General features: G+C 37.1%; 1 long non-coding RNA gene and 1 pseudogene across 1 annotated transcript in view; one reads left to right on the top strand and one right to left on the bottom strand.

The window, feature by feature from the left end:
* The window catches only part of LOC134731642 (uncharacterized), a 166,695-nt gene extending 147,095 nt beyond the window's left edge, over positions 1-19,600 (bottom strand). The window contains exon 1 of the long non-coding RNA XR_010114090.1: positions 19,565-19,600. This is a non-coding gene — a long non-coding RNA (uncharacterized lncRNA). The remainder of the gene's footprint in view (positions 1-19,564) is intronic.
* Positions 19,601-20,531: 931 nt separating this feature from the next.
* On the top strand, positions 20,532-22,812 carry LOC129492322 (la-related protein 1B-like; annotated as a pseudogene).

Here is a 22,812-nt window from a genome sequence, read left to right as displayed (position 1 = left end):
CTCTAGTCCATCATATATATCTATATCATTTTTAAAACTTTTGTTTTAGTTTTTGGAGTAGGTGTGAAGATTTGTTATATAGGCAAATGTGTGTCTCAGGCATTTGTTGTACAGATTATTTTGTCACTGAAGTATCAAGTCCAGTACCCAATAGTTATTTTTTCTGCTCCTCTCCCTCCTCCCACCTTCCACCATCAAGTAGACCCCGATGTCTGTTGTTCCCTTTTTGCATTCATGAAAGAACACACTTTCATGTGTTTCGGCTCCCACTTACAAGTGAAAACGTGGAATTTGGCTTTCTGTTCTTACGTTAGTTTGCTAAGGATAATAGCCTACAGCTCCATCCATGTTTCTGCAAAAGACATGATCTCATTCTTTCTTATGGCTGCATAGTATTCCATTGTGTATATATACCATATATTTTTAATCCAATCTGTCATTGGTGGGCATTTAGGTTGATACTCTGTGTTTGTTATTCTTAATATTACTGCAATGAACATTCACATGTGTATGTTTTTATGATAAAATGATTTATATTCCTCTGGGTATATACCCAGTAATGGGATTTCTGGGTTGAATGGTAGTCCTGCTTTAAGCTTTTTGAAAAATTGCCATTTTGCCTTCCCCAGTGGTTGAACTGATGCATACTCCCACCAGCAGTGTGTAAATGTTCCCTTTTCTCTGCAACCTTGTCAGCACCTGTTATTATTTGACTTTTTAATAATAGCCATTCTGACTGGTGTGAGATGGTATCTCATTGTGGTTTCGATTTGCACTTCTCTAATGCTCAGTGATACTGAGTTTTTTACATGTGCTTGTTGCATGCATGTTTGTCTTCTTTTGAAAAATGCCTGTTCATGTTTTTTTTTGCCCACTTTTGAATGGGTTTTTTCTCTTGTAAATTTATTTAAGTTCCTCATAGATACTGGATATTAGACCTTTGTCAGATGCAAAGATTGCAAATATTTTCTCCCATTCTGTATATCGTCCGTTTAATCTGTTGATAGTTTATCTTGTTGTGTAGAAGTTACATTTAACTATCTATATCTGCATGTATGTATCTTCTAAAATTTAATATTGCAATATATTGTGTCTATGAGTGTATACGTTTTGCAAATTAATTGTAACAGTATCCTATCTAGAATATGTGTTTAGAATAATGTTTAAATATTTTGATAAAAATTGTGAGGCATTTTTGATGCTAATGTGGCAGTGTACCAGAAGTGGGTTGTTAAAAACAGCTTCATGAAGATGTGAATATCTTGGGATAGGTTTAAAACTAAAAATTGCTTTGAAAGAACAGTGACTGTTATACAAGAAAAAGGAGAATAAAACTGATAAAAATCAAAGGCTTAACATTAATTCTTTGAACACACGTTTGAGCACACAGGGGTGGATTCTGTAAAGAATATATTAAAATTAAGACAAGTTCAATGTTCAGAGAATGCAACAGTAACTACAAAGCAGAATGAAGGTAAGATTATAAAACTGACAAATAAAAAAGTACTGAGAGTCAGCTGGTCTAAACATACTCACCTTTTAAGACTCAATAAAGAATATTCTCCTTCTCTAATAGCTTTCCTTAAACACCCAAGGTTAATGGGGGACCCCTCATAAGATTCCCCATAGAACTCTACACAAGGTGCTAAGTGTTTAAGTCTCACCCAGATCCTTTCTAGCAGTGGTGTGTGCATTCTCACCTCCAGCCCCCCGAGTACCCTGCAAGGCATACCTGCAAGACTGAGTATTGCCTTTTGGCTGGACACCACTTCACTTCTCCAGAGAAGGTTGTTCGTGTCTAGCATTCTGTCCTTGCACCCCCATATTTTCTTCCTCAAACTCCCAGGTGACCAGTGACCTCTAACTGCTGTGGGAGTACAAAAGCTCAGCTCTTTTACCTCCAGGTGGAGTGAAATTTTGAGTTGTTATTTATACTTCAGATCTTCTTGGATTAGCCTATGTCTAGGACTTTAACACAAATGCAACCCTTGCTACACTTCCCCTGTTCCATCCCGCTTCTTCCACACTCTTTCTGGGTTCTCCTGAGAGTTCTTCCTTAATACATTTTTCCCACCCGGATCTTTAGCCTATAGTGTGCTTCTCAGAGAACGTCACATAAGCCAAACACCTATCTTTATGCTTACCAAACTGCATTATACTAGCTGTTTACTGGTCAATTTAGGACCATGTACTCTTCATTTTTGTGTGAGATCCTAAGGAGAGCAGAAAACAGCACTCCTACTGTATATTGGTTTTCTAGAACTTTGGTAACAAAGCACCACAAACTGGTTGCCTTAGAACAAAATAAACTTATTGTCTTATGGTTCTGATGTCTAAGGAATTAAAAATTCTGGTGCAGGCAGGCCCATGCTCCCTCAAGGATTTAGGAAAGATCTGCCCTAGGCCTCTCCCCTAACTCCTGACACCTTAAATTCAGTTTTCACATGGTCTGGTCTTCTTCCTGTGTGTGTCTGTCTCTTCATAGGCATTCTTTTTATAAAAACATCAGTCATATTAGATTAGGAGTTCGGCTAAAGATGGGTATGACTTCATCTTAATTTAACTAACTATATTTGCAATGACACTATTTAAAAATTAGGCCAAATTCTGAGACATTGCTGCTTAGAACCTCAGCATATGAACTGTGGGGGACAAAATTAATCTCATATTGCTAATTAACCTATTTTATAGGGTATTAAAGTATTATTAAAAATCATTGCATCTTCCTTTTTGTAAATTTGACTTACATTTGGGAAGAATACTAGAAGAGACCATTAAATTTAGAAGAATTTGCAGTCTTCAGAATAATTCTGAATCTGTCTCCGAATAATTTTGGATAAACAAAAGGAAGTTCTCTCTGAAAACAAACTAGTAGTATTTGGCTTTTCAAGCATTTGCTAATATAGGAGAAAAATCACTTAGAATAAAAAAAATTAATCACAAAATATGTTCCCTAATCGAATGTGTATTCCATGTTTAAACATGTTGGAACCCTGAGATTCATTATGCTTTACAAATCCTGGGTTTGATTTTATTTATCTTTAATTACTAAACCTGAGTACTCATAATAATAGGAGTATTGCAAGCATTTTCATGTTCGCACTGTAACTGACATAGTGAAGAAATGGCAGAAAATATAATCTTTCTCCAACTCTTAATTATTGAAACAGAATTTTAAAACTTACTCTTATCTCTTTATTGCATGTTTATTCTATACCAGACTACTCTCAGTGTATTATGAGTTAGTCCATTTAATCCTCATTAAAAAAATAAAATGAGAGGACAAAAAGATCAAATAGCTTTCCACCAAGGCATAGACTCTAGAATCTGGGTTATTAAGCTCCATTGTTTACTACTGACTCATGAAGATAATCTCATCACATTAGAATAAATGTGGAAAAAAAACAGTATTTAACAATAATATACTTCAGGTGCTTTGTATACCTTACATCCATTATATTTCATAAGAGTTTTCTGACAGATAATTCCATTGTATAGTTGGAAAAAACAGAATCATGTAGCAGTTAAACAACTTGCTAAATTTTTGTAATTCTTTATTAATGGAATTCAAACCTGTTTGTCCAATTACAAACCTTTAGGCATTGCAATACACTGAATTTCAGTCTGGCCAATTTGAGTCTTGAGGGAAAATAAAGTTCTTATAAATTCCTTAAGTCAACAAACTATCTTGTTCCAAACTAATATATTAAATAGCACAATAAAGCCAGAGTTAAACTTCACTTATAAAACTCGATTTCAAATTAAAAAATCACAAGTTATATAAACAAAAGTATTATTAAAATTAAAGATAACATTAATTTAATGTGAAATAGCATCACATTACAAGTAAATCAATCATTATTTGTATGATTTAATTGGTTTTACGATCTAGCTTCAAATATAGCCCATTTCCCTGGCAGTCAGTATATTAAAGTGTTAATATTTTTGCAATATGTTCACTAGAGTATGCTTTTGATGGTAGCCATGAGTCTGATATATTTCAGACCATTGTATAGTGATTTAATTTTCCCAAAACATTTCTTCTTTTGAATGATTTCAAAGTGATTTTCCCAGAAGTGCATTTGACTTCAATAAACTATCTTTGTTACCAATTATTAATCTATGAGACAAGTAAAATATAAGTTGCTGCACTCTTTTATGATTGCAAACAATATTTTAATATTTAAATTAATTAGTTAAATATATAAACAAATGTAAGTTTTAGTCTTTAAAACTTTATTCCAATTGCAATTTAGCTGAGTGAATAAAAAATATGTCTGTATATATAAGTATAATCATTAATGATCTTTCAATTAATATATATTATTAATATATCAATTAATAATATCTATTAATAGATATTCAGTGTTCCATAAAATTTCAGGTTCTAGTCTAAGTGCTTAAGACACATCAGTAAGAGAAAATAATACAAAATATTTGCTTATGGAGTTTACCCAACATGAGGTTATGGATGTCACTGTGTACAATATTAACACATAGCAAAGTAGATGAGTCATATACACTTATCATTGCATTGAGTGTTAATATCTGTTTTTATAGATTTGTACTTGTAAGCAAAGATATTCTAACCTAAAAGTAATCTTCAGCTATAAAGATTATAATTGTCTGTTAAACTTGTTTATAAGGTTATAATCTAGCTAGATTATTATGGTTACTAAAATACTATTATTTTAATGTATTTTGTAATGTTATATTTTAAAATTACAATGGAAATAGAAATTTAAATTTCAAACATATTGTATAAAACTATTTGATAATGACCTCACAACACATTTGAGGAACTACAAGGATCCAGAAAACCCACATTTGGTGAAAAGATGATGATTCTAACATGGTCATGTTGAGTTTGAATTGTCCATAATGCTAACAACATATATGCTTTTCTTATTATTCTTAAGATATAACAATCATCTCTAAAGATGTTCAGCTTACATATAATAGAAAACATACACATTAAAATAAAAAAATTTTAAAAAATCCTCAAATTGATGGTGATATCTCTCTTTCTCTCATCCATCTTTCTGTGTACTTAAATATTTATATTCTAATTTGGCAAATATATAAGACTGCATCGGTATTAGCAACATATATTGATTTTAATATTTCTGGAAAAAACTGACAATATTTGTCTCTTTGTAATTGACTTCTCAACTTATTTAATATAGATTTATCCTAAAGGGATATTTAGATATAACTGGAAATATTCATAGTATCTGAATATAGAAGTATACATAGAGAATAAATATCACAAACATGACTATATAAATGTAAATATTATTTAAAATGTTTAGCAGTAGCCAAATAAGTTATAAGACAGAGTACAATATAGTCATTAACATAATTCTCCAGAAATATATGTAATAATGTCTTATCCATTTATTGTATACTTTATATAAATTTATGGCTCCTATATCTCCTATATGCTAGACTATATTAAATATTGGTTATGCAGCACTGAGCAACATATATTTGGTTAACATTCTTTCCAAATTATATATGTCAGGTGGAAAACAAATAAACATCAGATAAATAAACATAAATAAAAATATTCATGGGTATGCTACATAAAGAATAATCAAATCTTGAAGCTTATGAAAAGCATAATATAAATATTTTTAAAAGTCTATATTAACATATTTTTAGAAGATAGACTGTAAGGCAAGGTGAAATAGATGTAACTGCAGGAAATACCTTGCCTTTTCTTATAGTATGGTACCATTATGTGAATGCACACATATACGTATAATAACATACATACGCACACACATACATTATCTGGGAATCAGCACTGTTCCTTGAAATATAATGTGAGTACCAAAGGTGAGCCACATATGTAACTTAGAATTTCTCATAGCCAATAAAAGTATATAAAATTAAATTTAATATCTTTTTAAACCAGTCTATCCAACATATTACTATTTCAACATTAATATAAAGATAATTAAAGAGGTTTTTTACATTTTTTGTACTACAGCCTCAAAATCTGGTATGTTACACTTATAGCATCTCTTAATTTGAACAAGCCAGATTTTACACATTCAATATAATGTGACTAATTGCTATCATTTTGGACAATGAAGAAAATATATAAATAAATATAATTTTAAAAATATATTTATATATATTATATATTTATACATGCTAAGGAAGCATAATTTGAAGGAGAGAGAATTGAATTGAGTTAGATCTGGACTGGCACTTGTTGTATCGTGGGCTCATAGGAAATAATTTACTTTTACCTAATCTGATAATTCTGGTACTTCTGTTGCATATAATGTCACAAATTAAATGTATTATAAAGTTACAAATTAATTTTGAAGTTACATAATATGTGTATGTTCAAAATAACATTAATACTTGAAATGTGTGCTATGTCATTTAGAAGTCGCTTATAGTTTAAAATTTATTTAAAAATTTGTTTTAATAATTTTCCTCTAAAAGTATTTTAACTGAAATAATTGCCAATTAAAATTTTTAAGTCCTTATACACTTATAAAAGCATGATTCCATTTGATTGTATTTCTTCTTTAGTCTCTATAAAAATGAAAACATTATTACTTACTGCTTACTACCAAGCTTACCTGACAGAAATATTTACATAAAGTGTTTCAATAATGCTTATATTTATTGGACAATCAATATGCCAGCATTGTTCTAAGTACTTTCTATATTATGTCATATCATTTTCATTATTCTCTTACAAGATAGGTGATATCCGTAATTATGAGAAATATAAAACAGAGCAATACAAATTGTTTCTGTAGTTGTTTTTCTTGGAATATGTAAGTAGAAACACCAAAAAGACTAATTTCATACACATGATAGTTCTGGTTATGCTGTACTTTTCTAATTTTGACGTTTAAATTTGGAATATATGCCTAAAAATGTCTACGATATGAATCCAAATTACACTCTAATTATAGAATTTTGAGGCTACCACTTTAGCATAGCTTGTAGCTAGATTGCCTGTCATAAAATAATTGAGTTAAATACTAATTATAAGGCCACGTGTATTTAATTTTTATGTATCAAAAAAAGCAGTTTACATTTAAAATTTAGAAATATTAACACAGTTGTTTTATTTATTTAGATTCATAGATATTAATATTATGCTAAATCTAACCTGGTCTCTTGAATGACAAGTTTTATCCCTACAGAAAATAATACTAAGAGGCAAAACAGTAGCTATATTAAGACTAAACAGAGATGGAAATGACAGAGTTGTACTAGACTCTTGGTTAACTTCTTTCTAGACATGTGACCAAAGCAGATCAGTTGATCTCTATCCTGTATTGTACTCACCAGTAAAATGTGGATAGTAGTCCTGACCTCTTGAAGTAGATGGGAGAATTAAATTAGACACTGTTTTGTAAAGTGCTTAGCTCATTAGGAGTGAAGTATATAGTTCTTATTTGGTAGACGTAATGACTTTTTGGAAATAATCATTATAAGAATAGAAAGTATATTTTAGTGGTAAATAAATATGGTGCCTACAAAAGCATCCAGGTGAATCCTTTTTTAATAACTTAAAGATAATCTCAATTGACCCTGCTTTTCTATTCATTAGGTGTGAATTAGTAAGGTTTACTTCAGATGGGTTTGCCTATGTAATCATTATTTTAGTCTGAGTTCATTTTTAGTTAATGTAGCCTGAAATGTGAATCTAGCGAGTAATGTATTTTAGTTACATTGCCAAAAATTTGGAGAAATTCTCAAATTTGTTTGTCAAATGGAGTGTGTCTCTGTAAGGTAACAAATTTAACATTTTGTTTAAAAATGAAAAAAGTATATAATCATAAAATTTTTAATTATTCTAAACCTTACAGGTGCCATATGGTGATATCTTTATTTTTTAATTACAAATGTAAATATTTAAATGTTTATTTTAGTATCATATTTATATTATATACAAAAGAAAACTAAACTTAATCTCTGCATTTGAAAAATAAGTGCACTTCCTATAAGAATATAAAAACATGGGCCTTGCAGTTTTCTTCAAAACATATTAATGCATAATATATCATTATTAATATTTTAAAGGGATTAAGTTGAACACTTCCTTTTTTCTTGTGACATTTTGTGCTAGGAACTTTCTGCACTGGTGCAGGTAGATACTCTTTTGAATATTATAAAATCAATAAAATCACTGGAATTTATTTAACTAATATAGTTGTAATAAACTAAGAATTAGAAATGACAGATTCCGTGGAGAAGGTTTACTCAACTTTCCATAAGTTGTGGATCAGCCCAAGAATATTTAAGCTTAAGTACTTAGTAGTTTAAACTTCAGCATATTTGTCAAAACTAATGCTTTATTTATACACCACTGACTTTTCTTGTCAGGCCACAGGATTTAGTGATTTGGAAACACATGAAATGATGAATTAAAATTTTATGTCAGAATAGGAAAAAAAAGCATCTAATGTATAGTCATCTCTTTTTGTTTTAAATGTCCTGTAAATCGTTGAAAAAGAAGATGAAACCTGAATGGAATGTTTTGTATGCTTTCAATAATAACAAATGGATGACTCCCTGATACAATTTTTCTTTCTACTACAACCTATTTTTCTTTCTTTTGCAGGCAGGGCCTAAGCAGTAGTAGTGAAAGCTCTCATGAGTTACTAGCAACAACCACAAATAAGGATAAGCTTTCAAATATTTTATTTTTGTAACTTTTTAAGTCTAGCTTTAAGAAATATTTGAAGCCCAGCTTTAAGAAATATTTTTCAACTATATTTCCACTTTTGTGAAGCAGCGTGATTGACATTTAACCTTCCATGATGCAATACAGCACAGTACTTTGGCTGAAACATCTTAAAATACCTGTTCTCAAAAATCAAATTGGAAACTGAGAATGAAAAATATAATCAACACTTGCTGAAGAAATTATATTTATCTGTGGAGCCTATAATTTGCAAAAATTTTGAGACAGTTTCTATTTCCACAAATACACCTTCGGGGAAATGTCCAAATAATGACATATTGTATTTTAAGACAAATTGGTAAATTTATATGAATTTACTGGGTTATGTTTTTTCCCTTGTGATCACCTGGAAACAATGAGGAGTTTAGCAGTATGTATTTCGTGGACAGAAAAACAAAGTTTTTCTCTAGGGATATTCTTTCATATTAAAAAACCAGATTAGTACTATAGATTAAACTATATCATATGACCTCTTTAGAAATGTAATTAGCTGACAGTCAGTGATTATGGTCAAAGGTAATGAAATAACATGGAGCCAGATGATGATATCTGGGACAAATTCCATGACACTTGTACCTAGGAACAGGGGTACTACCCTGGGCCATACGTATTGGAGTGCTTCACATATATGAACACTGAAACACAAATATAAATGTAATTTATATAGTGTATTAAATAAAAATGCAAATACATATATCATTATAATTTTTAAGAATTCTCTTAAGAAAGTTTGTCAAATATTTGTACTTAAGCAAATTAAATGTTCTGGAGATGGACTTTGGAGGAGAACTTTGCTTGTCAGGCCAAAGGATTTAGTGATACAACACAAATAGATGATGAGAGGAAAGAACTCAGGTCACCTACAGAAAGTGCCTAAGGAACTCGGTTCCAAAGATAAATGGTGCTTCATTTCTCCCCTCTGTTGTGTGGTGGTGTTTTGGGAAGTGCTGAGTACAGTATAGTGTGAGGGACAAGAACTCTGAATAATACGTGGTATGAGAAAGGGAACCAGCCTGTCCTGATTTGCTGGAGAGTTTGACCTTGTCAATCTCCAGTCTGGTTTGAAATGGTCCAGTGATGGCCCAGGCATCATGGGATTCAGGCGCAACTTTGAAAACCCTGTCCTTTCTAGGATTTTTTTGCTGACTCCAGCTGGCTCACAAGCAGCGAGCCTGGCTAGAAGAAAAAAGAAAGCAGCTCCTTTGTTTCCCTGGTTGTAGAAGAGTCCCTGAGGAGGAACTAGATGGATCCTGTTACAGGAAAGCAGTTCAGGCTGTGAGTACAGCTACATTTATTGTGTGTGTGTGTGTGTGTGTGTGTGTGTGTGTGTGTGTAGACTCCATTTTCCTTCTGCTCTGGACCCCACAAGTGTTATGGGAAAAAATGTTTATACCAAAATGGTTGTGATAGAGCCTGTGAGAATGGCTCAGATACAAAGACCTGGGAGTCTTGATTGATTTCACACAGTATGTGAAAGAGAATTGTCAAGAATGGCTGTGTTCACAATGTATAGAATACTGGGAAATTAGCAGGATTTAAGAAAACAAAGGTTTTTACTTGTTAATTTTGACACATATTACATATTAAAGAAAAAATATTAAGTAGACTTAGTTTTTCCGGTGTTGTGGAGAAAGTCAGATTATAGATAATATTTAAAACTGTGGGACTACTTGTGATTTCCTAGCAATTGAGTGTAGATATCAAAGCCCTGGGAAATGCCAACATTTAGAGATTAGAAAGAAAAGAAAAGAAAACCGTTAAGTATCCAATGAGGAAAGAGAAAAATATTGTTTTCATCAAGAATGAAGAAGGGATAAATGATATCAAATACTACTGAATGATGATCTAAAATGAAGATGGAGAAATGACAATTGGATTGGCAATTAAAAGGTTATTGATGACAATCACAAAATAATTTCAGTGGAGTTGTGGAGATGAAGTCTTAATCATAATTGGTTGGGGAATAAATGAGTGGTTAGGAAGTAGGAGCAGGGAATTTAGTTAGCAGAACTTTAATTTACAATCTTGAAAGCTGGAATTTGAACATCTCATCTGAATAAGACTAGCAGAAACAAGAATTACTTAATACCAATACTCCTCTGACATTAATCTAATGGTGATGTTTGTCTCGTGTCATGTTGATTTTCCTCCTGAAACTGTGCATTTACAGAGAGCATGTTCAATAATACCAGCTTTAAAAATAACGAATGCATAGGCAAGAAGCTGGATCTGTCTCTCAATTCTGAACCACTATTCAAAAGAAACTACAATGCTTTATCTGCAAGTATTTGGAAGTTTTAACTTTGTTTTTAATTTCAATAGTGTTATATGAAGCAATTTTATTAATTTTTTGCCACTAGGCATTAACATTTTTAATAAATCTGCTTTCCAAATAGTAATGATTTCAAAAGGACATTAGAGATAATGAGTTTTACATTAGAGATAAATGAGTTTTACAAAGAACAGATGTAACTTGATTAGGAACAGAAAGAGACTGAGTCACCGAATCAAAGATTGCCTATTGGGTGTGGACAACTATAACAATCAGAAAACTGGGTAAAGCAAAACCTACAAACAAATAGTAACTAAAAAAAATGTCATTTATAAAGTTATAACAATTTTTGGAAAGTTTCTGAAGCCTAAGGATAATACTTTCAATTTGATACAGTAGAATCATTCGAGGATACTTACTAAAATGCCATTGCTAGAAATATAAAAAGTGATAGAAATAAGCATAAAACAAGGCAAGGAGTGGAATAAAACTAAGTTAAAAAGAGAGATATAGATAATTGGATTACAAGATTAGGAAGTTTTAAACTGTGGTTAGTTGTAAAGAAAGAAAGGCAGAGAGTGAACAAAATGCTAAGGCATTTTGAAGAGGGTTTAAATATATATACATACACACACACACACACATATATATATGCTACAGTGTGTGAAATACCAAGTATCTTTTCCTACCACAATGGTATGAAACTAGAAATCAATAATAGACAAGATTTTAGAAAATTTACACATATGTGGAAATTACACAATATGCACTTAAGCAAAAGGTAAGTATAAAATAAAATAAGCCAAAGGTAAGTATAAAATAAAATTTTAAAATATCATAAACAAAAATGGATCACCATGTACCAAAACTTATGGAATGTAGCAAAAGCTGTTATAAGAGGGAGGTTATGTCAATAAATGACTACATCAAAAAAAGAAGAAAGCTCTCAAATAAATGAGCTAATGTTACACCACAGGATCTAAAAAAAAACAAACTATGCCCATAGTTAGTAGAAGGAATGAAATAATAAAGACTACAGCAGAAATAAATGAAATATATGAAATGATGCAGATTGGGAAAATGATACAAAAGATCAATGACACTAAGACTTTTTTTAAAGATTAAGAAAATAACAATCCTTTACAAAGAGTGAGAAAAAATCTTAGACTCAAAATCAGAAATGAAAGAGGAAAGATTACAACTAATACCATAGAACTACACAGGTTCACAAGAGACTATGGTGGGCAATTATACACCAATAAATTGGATAACTTAGAAGAAATTAATAAATTTCTAGACACATACAACCTGCTAAGACTAAATCATGAAGAAATAGAAAAGCTGAACAAATCAATTCTGAGTAAAGAGATTAGTAATAAAAAGCCTCCCATCCAAAAAGAAAAAAAAAAGCCCAGGACCTGATAACAGTGTCACTGCTGAATACTATCAAACACTGAAGGAAGATCTAATACCAATATTTCTCAAACTTCCAAAAATTGAAAAGGAGGTAACACTTAATTTTTTTCCCACAGACCCAAGAAAACTTCTAATGGGAACACTGTCAAACTTATTTTATAAGGCCAGCACTACTGTGATATTAAAGCCAGACAAGGACACTACAAGAAAAGAACATTACAGGCCAATATGCCTGATTAACACAGAAGCAAAAATTCTTAATAAAATACTAGCAAACAAAATTCATCCAAATGTTAAAAGGATGATTCACCATAATCAAGTGGGATTTATCCCTGCAATGCAAGGATAGTTCAATATATGCAAATCTATAAATGTTATGTTCCACATTAACTGAATGGACAAAAACCACATGACCACTTCAATACATGCAAAAAAGGCATTTGACTAAATTTTATATTCTTTCATGAAAAATGCTATCAATAAATTAGATGTAAAAGTAATGTACCTCAACACAATAAAGGTTGTATATGACAAAACCATAGCTAACAACACACTTGACAGTGAGAAATTGAAAACCTTTTCTCTAAGATTGGGAATAAGACAATTCCTAGGTATTTCAAAATTTTTGTGACTAATAAATGGATTGTGTTCTTGATTTGAATCTCAGCTTGAATGTCATTGATGTATAGAAACTCTATTGATATTTATATTGATTTTCTTCCTGATCTCATACTGAAGTTATTTATCATTTCTAGAAAGGTTTTATGGAGATTTCAAGGTGAAAGTATAGAGTCATATTGTTTATGAAGAGAGATAGTTTGAGTTCTTCTTTTCTTATTGGATGCCTTTTATTTCTTTCTTTTGCCTGATTGCTCCAGCTAGAATTTCCAGTGCTAGGGACATGCTTGTCTTGTTCCAATTCTCAATGGCAATGGTTCAAGCTTTTTCTCATTCATCATGATTTTGGCTGTGAGTTTTTTATGGATGGCTCTTACTATTTTTAGGTATGTTCCATTTTTGTGACAAAGGCACCTAGTTTGTTAAGGGTTTCCTTTTTTGAGGGTTTTTTTATATATAAAAATAGTGATTCCTGATCTTTTTATTTTCTATTTGCAAGATCAATCTTTCTTAATCCTTTGACTTTGTGCCTTTGGGTGTCATTACATGTGAGATGGGTCTGTTGAAAAGAGTAGATGGTGGGGCTTTGTCTTTTTATCCATCTTTCCACTCTATGTCTTATAAGTAGGATGTTTAGCCTATTTATATCCAGGGTTACTACTGATATGTGAGATTTTGATCTTGTTGTTAGCTTGTTGCTATGAAGACTTGATGATGTAGTTGCTTTACAATGTCTGGATATGTGCTTAATTGTGTTTTTGTGGTAACAGTTGTCATTTTCTTATTCCATGTTTAACACCCTTTCCTAGGCCTCTTGTAAGGCTGGTCTAGTGGTAATGAATTCCATCAGTGTTTGTCTGAGAAGAATTTTATTTCTCTTTTGCTTATGAGGCCTTGTTTGATAAGATAAAAAATCTTTGGTGAATCTTTTTAAAGGATTCTGAAAATATGCCTACAACCTCTTCTGACTTGTGAGATTTCTGTAAGAGGTCCACTGCTACCCTGAAGGGGTTCCCTTTGTATGTGTACTGATTCTTCTCTTTAGCTGCCTTAAGATTTTTTCCTTCACATTGATCTTGATGAATCAGATGACTGTGTGCCCTGTGGATGGTCATCTTGTATAGTATCTAGGTAGTTGTATTAGTTCATTCTCATGCTCCTATAAAGAACTACCTGAGACTGGCTAGTTTATAAAGAAAAGGGGGATAATTGACTCCCAGTTCCACAAACTTAATGGGAAGCGTAACTGAGAGGACTCAGGAAATTTACAGTCATGGCTGCAGTTGAAGGGAAAGCAAAGACCTACTTCACATGGTGGCAGGAAAGACAGAATGCAAAGTGAGAAGTGCAACATGTCTTTAAATCATGCATAGGATCTTGTGATAATTCAATCACTATCATAACAGCAGCAAAGAGTAACTTTGCCCCCTAAGATCCAATCTCCTCTCATCAAGAACCTCCTCCAATCTGACATGAGATTTGGTCAGGAACACAAATCCAAGCCTGTGTTTCCAACCTACTGAATTAAAAGAAAAGTTTAACTCTGTGAGATGAATCCACATATCACAAAGTGTTTTCACAGATAGCTTCCTTCTGGTTTTTAGTTTGGGATATTTGCTTCTTCAGTATAGGCCTCAATGGGCACCCAAATGATCCTTTGCAGATTCTACAAAAAGAGGGTTTCCAATCTTTTGAATCAAAAGAAAGGTTTAACTCTGTACAATGAATCCACACATCACAAAGCATTTTCACAAATGGCTTATTTTTAGTTTTTATCACAAGATATTCAATTTTTCATGAATTACCTCAATGGGCTCCCAAATGTCCCTTCACAGATTCTACAGAAAGAGTGTTTCCAACCTGCTGATTCGAATGAAAGGATTAACTCTGTGAGATGAAACCAAACACCACAAAGCCTTTTCACAGATAGTTTCTAGTTTTTATTGCAGGATATTTCTTTTCCACTATAGGCCACAATGGGCACCCAAATACACCCTGCACAGATACTACAGAAAGAGTTTTTCCAACCTGCTGAATCAAAAGAAAGGTTTAACTCTATGAGATGCATCCACACATTGCAAAGCATTTTTACAGATAGCTTCTTTCTATATTTTATCACAGGATTTTGGTTTTTCATTATAAGCCTCAATGAGCTCCTAAATGTCCCTTTGCAGATTCTACAGAAAAAGTGTTTCCAACCTGCCAAATCAAATGAAGGTTTTTACTCTGTGAGATGAATCCAACCATTGCAAAACCTTTTCACAGACAGCTTCTTTCTAGTTTTTAATTGTGGGATATCGGTTTCACTATAGGCCTCAGTGGGCTCCCAAATGTCCCTGCGCAGTATCTACAGAAAGAGTGCTTCCAACTTGCAAAATCAAAAGAAAGTTCTAACTCTGTGAGATGAATCCACACATTGCAAAGTGTGTAAAGCATAGCTTTTTTCTAGTTTTTTTCACGGATTTTGTTTTTTTCTCTATAGGCTGCTATGGCCTCCCAAATGTCCCTGTGCAGATTCTACAGAAAGAATGTTTTCAACTTGCTGAATCAAAAGAAAGGTTTAATTCTGTGAGCTGAATCCCCACATTGCAAAGCATTTTTACAGATAGCTTCTTTGTAGTTTTTATCATGGGAATTTGGTTTTTTACTCTAGTCTCAATGGGCTCCCAAATGTCCTTGCACAGATTCTACAGAAAGAGTGCTTCCAACCTGCAAAATCAAAAGAAAATTTTAAGTCTGTGAGATGAATCTGCACATTGCAAAGCATGTAAAAGATAGCTTTTCTTTTATAGTGGATTATGTTTTTTCTCTATATGCTGCTATTGGCTCCCAAATGTCCCCATGCAGATTCTACAGAAAGAGTGTTTCCAACATGCTGAATTAAGAGAAAGGTTTAACTCTGTGAGATGAATCCAAATATTGCAAAGCCTTTTCACAGATAGGTTTTTTTGTTGGTTTGTTTTGGTTTTATTGCAGGTATTGGTTTTCCACTATAGGCCTCACTGGGCTCCCAAATATCCCTGCATAGATTCCACAGAAAGAGTGTTTCCAACCTGTTGAATCAAAAAAAAGGTTTAACTCTGTGAGATGAATCCACACATCACAAAGCATTTTCACAGACAGCTTTCTTTCTCATTTTTATCATGGGATATCAGTTTTTCACTATAGTCCTCATGGGCTACCAATTATACTGTGCAGATTCTACAGAAGATAGTTTCCAATGTCCTCAATCAAAAGAAAGGTTTAAATCTGTGAGATGAATCCAGACATTGAAAAGCATTTTTGCAGATAGCTTCTTTTTAGTTTTTATAGCAGGATATCTATTTTCACTACATGACACAATGGGCTCCCAAATGTCAATTTTACTCATAACTTCTTTCTTGTTTTCATCCTGAGATATCGGTTTTTCACTATAGGCCTCTGTTGACTCCCAAATGTCACTGCACAGATTCTAAAGAGTGGTTCCAAACTGCAGAATCAACACAAGGGTTTAACTCAGTGAGATGAATCCACATGCCACAAAGGATTTTCACAGATACCCTGATTAAATTTTTCTCCCAGGATATTGGTTTTTCTGTATAGGCCTCAATGGGCTTCAAAATATCCCTGTGCAGATTCTACAGAAAGAGTGTTTCCAACCTGCTTAATCAAAATAAAGGATTAAATCTGTGAGATGAATCCACACATTGCCGCAAAGCATTTTCACTGAAAGTTTCTTTCTCCTTTTTATTGTGGGATATTGGTTTTTCACTATAGGCTTCTATGGGCTCCTAATGTCCCTGCACAGATTGTACAGAAAGAGTATTTCAACCTGCTGAAACAAAATAAAGGTTTAACTCTGTGAGATTAATCCAGACATTGCAAAACATTTTCACAGATAACTTCTTTCTAGTTTTTATCACGTGATATCTGTTTTCACTATAAGACTCAATGAGCTCACAAATGTCCTTGTGCAGATTCTACAGAAAGGATGTTTCCAACCTGGTGAATCAAAAGATAGGTTTAAATCTGTGAGATGAATCCACACATCTCACAGCATTTTCACAGATAGCTTCTTTCTTGTTTTCATCATGAGATATTGGGTTTTAATATAGGCCTTAATGGCCTCCATAATGTCCCTGCGCAGATTCTACAGAAAGAGTGTTTTCAGCCTGCTGAATCAAAACAAAGGTTTAACTCTGTGAGATTATTCCACGTATTGCAAAGCATATTCACAGATAACTTCTTCCTAGTATTTATACTGGGATATCTTGTTTTCACTATAGGCCTCAATGGGCTCCCAAATACCCCGGCACAGATTCTAAAGAAACAGTGTTTCCAACCTGCTGAATCAAAAAAAAGTTTTAACTCTTTGGGATGAGTCCACACATCGCAAAGCTTTTTCACGGATAGCTGTTTTCACCATAGGACCCAATGGGCTCCCAAATGTCCTTGCACAGATTCTACAGAAAGAGTGTCTCCAACTTGCTGAATCGAAAGATAAGAATAACTCTGTGAGATGAATCCACACATCGCAAAGCATTTTCACCCATAGCTTCCTTCTATTTTTTATAGCAGGATATTTGGTTTTTTACCATAGGCCTCAATTGGCTCCCAATGTCCCTGGGCAGATTCTACAGTAAGAGTGTTTCCAACCTGCAGAATCAAAAGAAAGATTTGAGTCTGTGAGATAAGTCCATATGTTACAAAGTGTTTTCACAGACAGCTTCTTTCTAGTTTTTATCGTGGGATGTCTGTTTTCACTATAGGACTAAACAGGCTTCCAAATGTCCTTGCACAGATTCTACAGAAAAAGTGTTTTCAACCTGCTGAATCAAAAGAAAGTTTAAACTCTGTGAGATGAATCCACACATCACACAGCATTTTAAAGAGCTAGATTCTTTATCATTTTTATTGTGGGATATTGGTTTTTCACTATAGGCCTCAATCGGCTCCCAAATATCCCTGCGCAGATTCTACAGAGTGTTTCCAACTAGCTGAATCAAAAGAAAGTTTAACTCTGTGAGTTGAATCCACACATTGCAAAGCTTTCACACAGATAGCTTCTTTCCAGTTTTATCACAGGGTATTCGGTTTTTTACTGTAGGACTCACAGGCTCCCAAACATACCTTTGCAGATTCTGCAAAACAGTATTTCCAAGTTGCTGAAACAAAAGAAGGGTTTATCTCTGTGAAATGAATCCACACATCCCAAAGCATTTTCACAGATGGCTTCTTTCTAGTTTTTATTGCAGGATATCATTTTTCATTACAGGCCTCAATGGGCTCCCAAATGTCCCTGAGCAGATTCTTCAAAAAGAGTGTTTCCGGGGAGGCCAAGTGGCGGGGGTGGGCTGGGGGTGAGAGGTGACAGCATGCTGGCAGTCCTCATAGCCCTTGCTCGCTCTCGGTGCCTCCTCTGCCTAGGCTCCCACTTGGGCGGCACTTGAGGAGCCCTTCAGCCCACCGCTGCACTGTGGGAGCCCCTTTCTGGGCTGGCCAAGGTGGAAGCCAGCTCCCTCAGTTTGCAGGGAGTATGGAGGGAGAGGCGCGAGTGGGAACCGGGGCTGTGCGCGGCACTTGTGGGCTGGCGGGAGTTCTGGGTGGCTGTGGGCTTGGTGGGCCCCTCACTCAGAGCAGCTGGGCAGCCCTGCTGGCCCCGGGCAATGAGGGGCTTAGCACCCAGGCCGGCGGCTGCGGAGGGTGTGCTGGGTCCCCCAGCAGTGCTGAACCACTGGCGCTGTGCTCGATTTCTCACCGGACCTTGGCTGCCTTCCCCCGGGGCAGGGCTTGGGAACTGCAGCCCGCCATGCCTGAGCCTCCCACCCCCTCCACGGGCTCCTGTGTGGCCCGAGCCTCCCCGATGAGCGCTGCCCCCTGCTCTACAGCGCCTAGTCCCATCGACCACCCAAGGGCTGAGGAGTGTGAGCGCACGGCACGAGACTGGCAGGCAGCTCCACCTGCAGCCCTGGTGCAGGATCCACTGGGTGAAGCCAGCTGGGCTCCTGAGTCTGGTAGAGATGTGGAGAACCTTTAAGTCTAGCTCAGGGATTGTAAATACACCAATCAGCACCCTGTGTCTAGCTCAGGGTCTGTGAATGCACCAATCGACACTCTGTATCTAGCTGCTCTGGTGGGGCCTTGGAGAACCTTTGTGTCGATACTTTGTATCTAACTGATCTGATGGAGTCGTGGAGAACTTTTATGTCTAGCTCAGGGATGGTAAACGCACCAATCAGCACCCTGTCAGAACAGACCACTCGGCTCTACCAATCAGCAGGACGTGGGTGGGGCCAGATAAGAAAATAAAAGCAGGGTGCCCCAGCCAGCAGTGGCAACCCGCTCGGGTCCCTATCCACACCGTGGAAGCTTTGTTCTTTCGCTCTTTGCAATAAACCTTGCTACTGCTCACTCTTTGGGTCCACACTGCTTTTATGAGCTGTAACACTCACCACGAAGGTCTGCAGCTTCACTCCTGAAGCCAGCGAGACCACGAGCCCACCTGGAGGAACAAACAACTCCAGACGCGCCGCCTTAAGAACTGTAACACTCACCGTGAAGGTCTGCAGCTTCACTCTTGAGCCAGCCAGACCACGAACCCACCAGAAGGAAAAAACTCCGAACACATCTGAACATCAGAAGGAACAAACTCCAGACGTGCCACCTTAAGAGCTGTAACAGTCACTGCGAGGGTCCACAGCTTCATTCTTGAAGTCAGTGAGACCAAGAACCCACCAATTCTAGACACAGGAGGATGGGGGTGGGGTAGGGGGTGAGGGTGGGGGTTGGGGGTGGTGAGGAGCACAATTCACTTGGCAGCCCCCCAGGTCAGGGGTGGACTCCGTGTCCCCTCCCTTAGCCTAGGTGAAACCTGGCTTTAGGATCCAAGGGCAAAGTGAGTGCCTGTTCTCCAGGTGCCATGTGCGTGGACTGCCCAGGCCCCTGGCTGCTGTTGCCCTGTGGGCAGGGCAGGAGGCTGCAGCCAGCCACAGAGGCCTGGTGTGTGCTCCACCCCTGAGCCCACAGTAGGGGTGGCCTCTGCCCCGGAGTCAGGAGTCATCCCCTTTGTTCTTCCTCGCCCTGGGAGGGCCGCTGGGAGGGGGTAGGCCCTCGGCTGGGCGGGGCCCGTGGGCACCTGGGCGGGCGAATCCGTCAACTCCCGCGAGAGGCCCTGCGAGGGCTGCAGCCAGTGAGTAGCCATATCAAGCTCCTCAGGGAGGCTCCGCCCAGTCCTCTGGGGCCGCCCTTCCTCGGCATCCACGCCTGGAGGGCAGTTACCTGTTCTAGGTGTTTAAGCCCCTCCGACTCCGGTAAAGGTCCTCGGCCCCGAACTGCTGCTCCGTCTCAGCTGCTGCCCGCGCCAGGTGAGGGCTCGGGGCTACTGGTTGGGGCTCCTGGCGCGTGGTGTCTGGCTCTGGGCGTGCGCTGCCGAGAGGACGGGGCCGGCGGGCGGTTGGCCCTCCGTTCGGTTCCAGGAGGGGGCGGCCTAGGCTGGCGGCGGCGGCGACGGCGGCTGTCTCTCTCGGGTTCTCTTTCCCCAGCCGGAGCGGTCGGTGCCCCGGCGGAGAGACGGGCAGTCGGGCTCCCTGGCCTCGGGGCCACCCCCACTGGGGCGGCTGGGGCAGAGGGACAATATTTGCTCACGCCCGGGTGTCCGCCGCTCATTCTTGGGAGGATCCGCCCGCGGTGACTGCTGAGAGGGATTCGCTGTTGGCCAAGGCGAACCGGCTGGCCGAGCATCAGCCCCTGGCCGAACGTGAGGGCAAAGAGGCAGCGAGGGAGGAGAAAGCGGGAAGCCGTCCCCCCGCGGTGGTGCCTGCACGCAGCGTGCCCCAGGCGGCTGTCCCCGTGAGGCCCCTGGCGCTGCATCTGGCGCACAAGGCGCGTGGGCCCGGGGGCCCCTTCAGCGGGGAGCCGCGGTCGCCAGTGCCGCCCTTGCTGCGGGATCCGTCGGCCGAGGACGCCATGGAGGAGGCGGCAGCTGGCCCTAAGGAAAAGCGGCAGCCGCCTAAGGGAAATCCCTGGAACAAAAAGCCTTCACGGCACCTGTCCCCAACCACGACAGGTCGGCCGCAGCCAGCGCTGGAAACCTTGGAGGCAGAGTTCGGTTCCCTCAAAATTATAAAAGCAGGAAAACTCAAGAAACAGAAATCCAACAAGGCTAGTGATTTCAACGATATGGAGAACTGGCGAACACCAAGTGAATTAGTGAACACTGGATATCAGAACGTCCTCAGCCAAGGAAATAAAAAGCCACAAGATAGAAAAGAAAAAAGAAGAGGTTGAAAAGAGAAGTAAAAGAGCAAACAAAACCGGGAAACAAAATTAAATGGTCGTGGTGAAAACGTCATTGAGGATGAGGCTTAGTCAAGTAATCAACGAAAGAAAGCTAATAAGCACACGTGGGTACCACTCACTCACTTACATCTTCTTACTCAGATGATGTAAGACCAGAGAGTCAAGAAAGACCTGGATCCTGGCACAGCTCAAGATGTCAACCTGAAGCAAGTAAACCAACACATAACAATAGGAGAAATGATACATGAAATTGGAGGTGAGATAAAGAAAAAAGAGATGATCAATATCAAGTTTCCAGTGTGAGAAGTGAGGGAGGTAATATCCGAGTTTCCTTTAGAGGCCAAGGTGGAGGCCGAGGACCGGGAAGAGGACGAGGCAGAGCAAATCCTCAGTTGAACTTTGATTATTTATATGGTTATCAAGAACATGGTGAAAGGACTGTTCAGCCATTTCAAACAGAACTTAATACCAGTATGATGTATTACTATGATGATGGTACAGGGGTGCAGGTGTATCCTGTGGAAGAAGCATTGCTTAAAGAGTGTATTAAGCGTCAAATTGAATATTACTTCAATGCAGAAAATTTGGAACGAGACTACTTTCTTCGAGGAAAGAGGGGTGAACAAGGTTCCTTGCCTATTTTCCTGATTGCTGGTTTCCAACGTCTTCAGGGTCTCACTACAAACCTTATCTCAGAGGCACTGAAGGATAGCACAGAAGTAGAAATTGTGAATGAGAAAATGAGAAAAAAGATAGAACCAGAAAAATGACCAATTCCAGGCCCTCCTCCACGCAACGTGCCACGAACAGACTTTTCTCAACTGATTGATTGTCCAGAGTTTGTACCAGGCCAAGTCTTTTGATCCCATACAGAGTCTGCCCCAAATTCTCCAAGAAATGGAAGCCCATTGACCCCAAAGAAAAATAGTGAAACAAGTATTCTTCAAGCAATGTCTAGAGATTTGCCAGTTTGCCTGACTTGGACTCAGAACCTTGGATAGAAGTAAAAAAGAGACATCAGCCAGCCCCAGTGAAATTGAGGGAATCAGTGTCTGTGCCTGAGGGGTCATTAAGTCAGCTACGTTTTTCAGAAGAAACAGAACAAGGAAAACTTGATTTTTGTTTGGTGAAGAGACTGAACAAATAGGATGAAAAAACATATTAACTGATTGGTCTGATGATGATTCAGATTATGAAATTGATGACCAAAACTTAAACAAGATTTTGATTGTAACTCAGACACCACCTTATGTGAAAAAACATCCTGGAGGAGATTGAAGAGGCAACCACATGTGTCAGGCGAAAATCACATCTGAACTTACTAAAGTTATCAATGATGGCTTATATTATTAGGAACAGGATCTATAGATAGAAAAAAATGAAAACAAACATACAGCCATAAAGGTGAAAATATTAAGAACGCCCTTTCTCATATGAAGGATAAAAACAAAGTTACTATGGAAAAAAAAGTAATTCTATTAAATAAAATGTTATATTAAACTTA

Source organism: Symphalangus syndactylus, chromosome 10 (assembly GCF_028878055.3).
Source record: "Symphalangus syndactylus isolate Jambi chromosome 10, NHGRI_mSymSyn1-v2.1_pri, whole genome shotgun sequence".
NCBI lineage: Eukaryota > Metazoa > Chordata > Mammalia > Primates > Hylobatidae > Symphalangus > Symphalangus syndactylus.
This window is presented reverse-complemented; position numbering and strand designations above follow the sequence as displayed.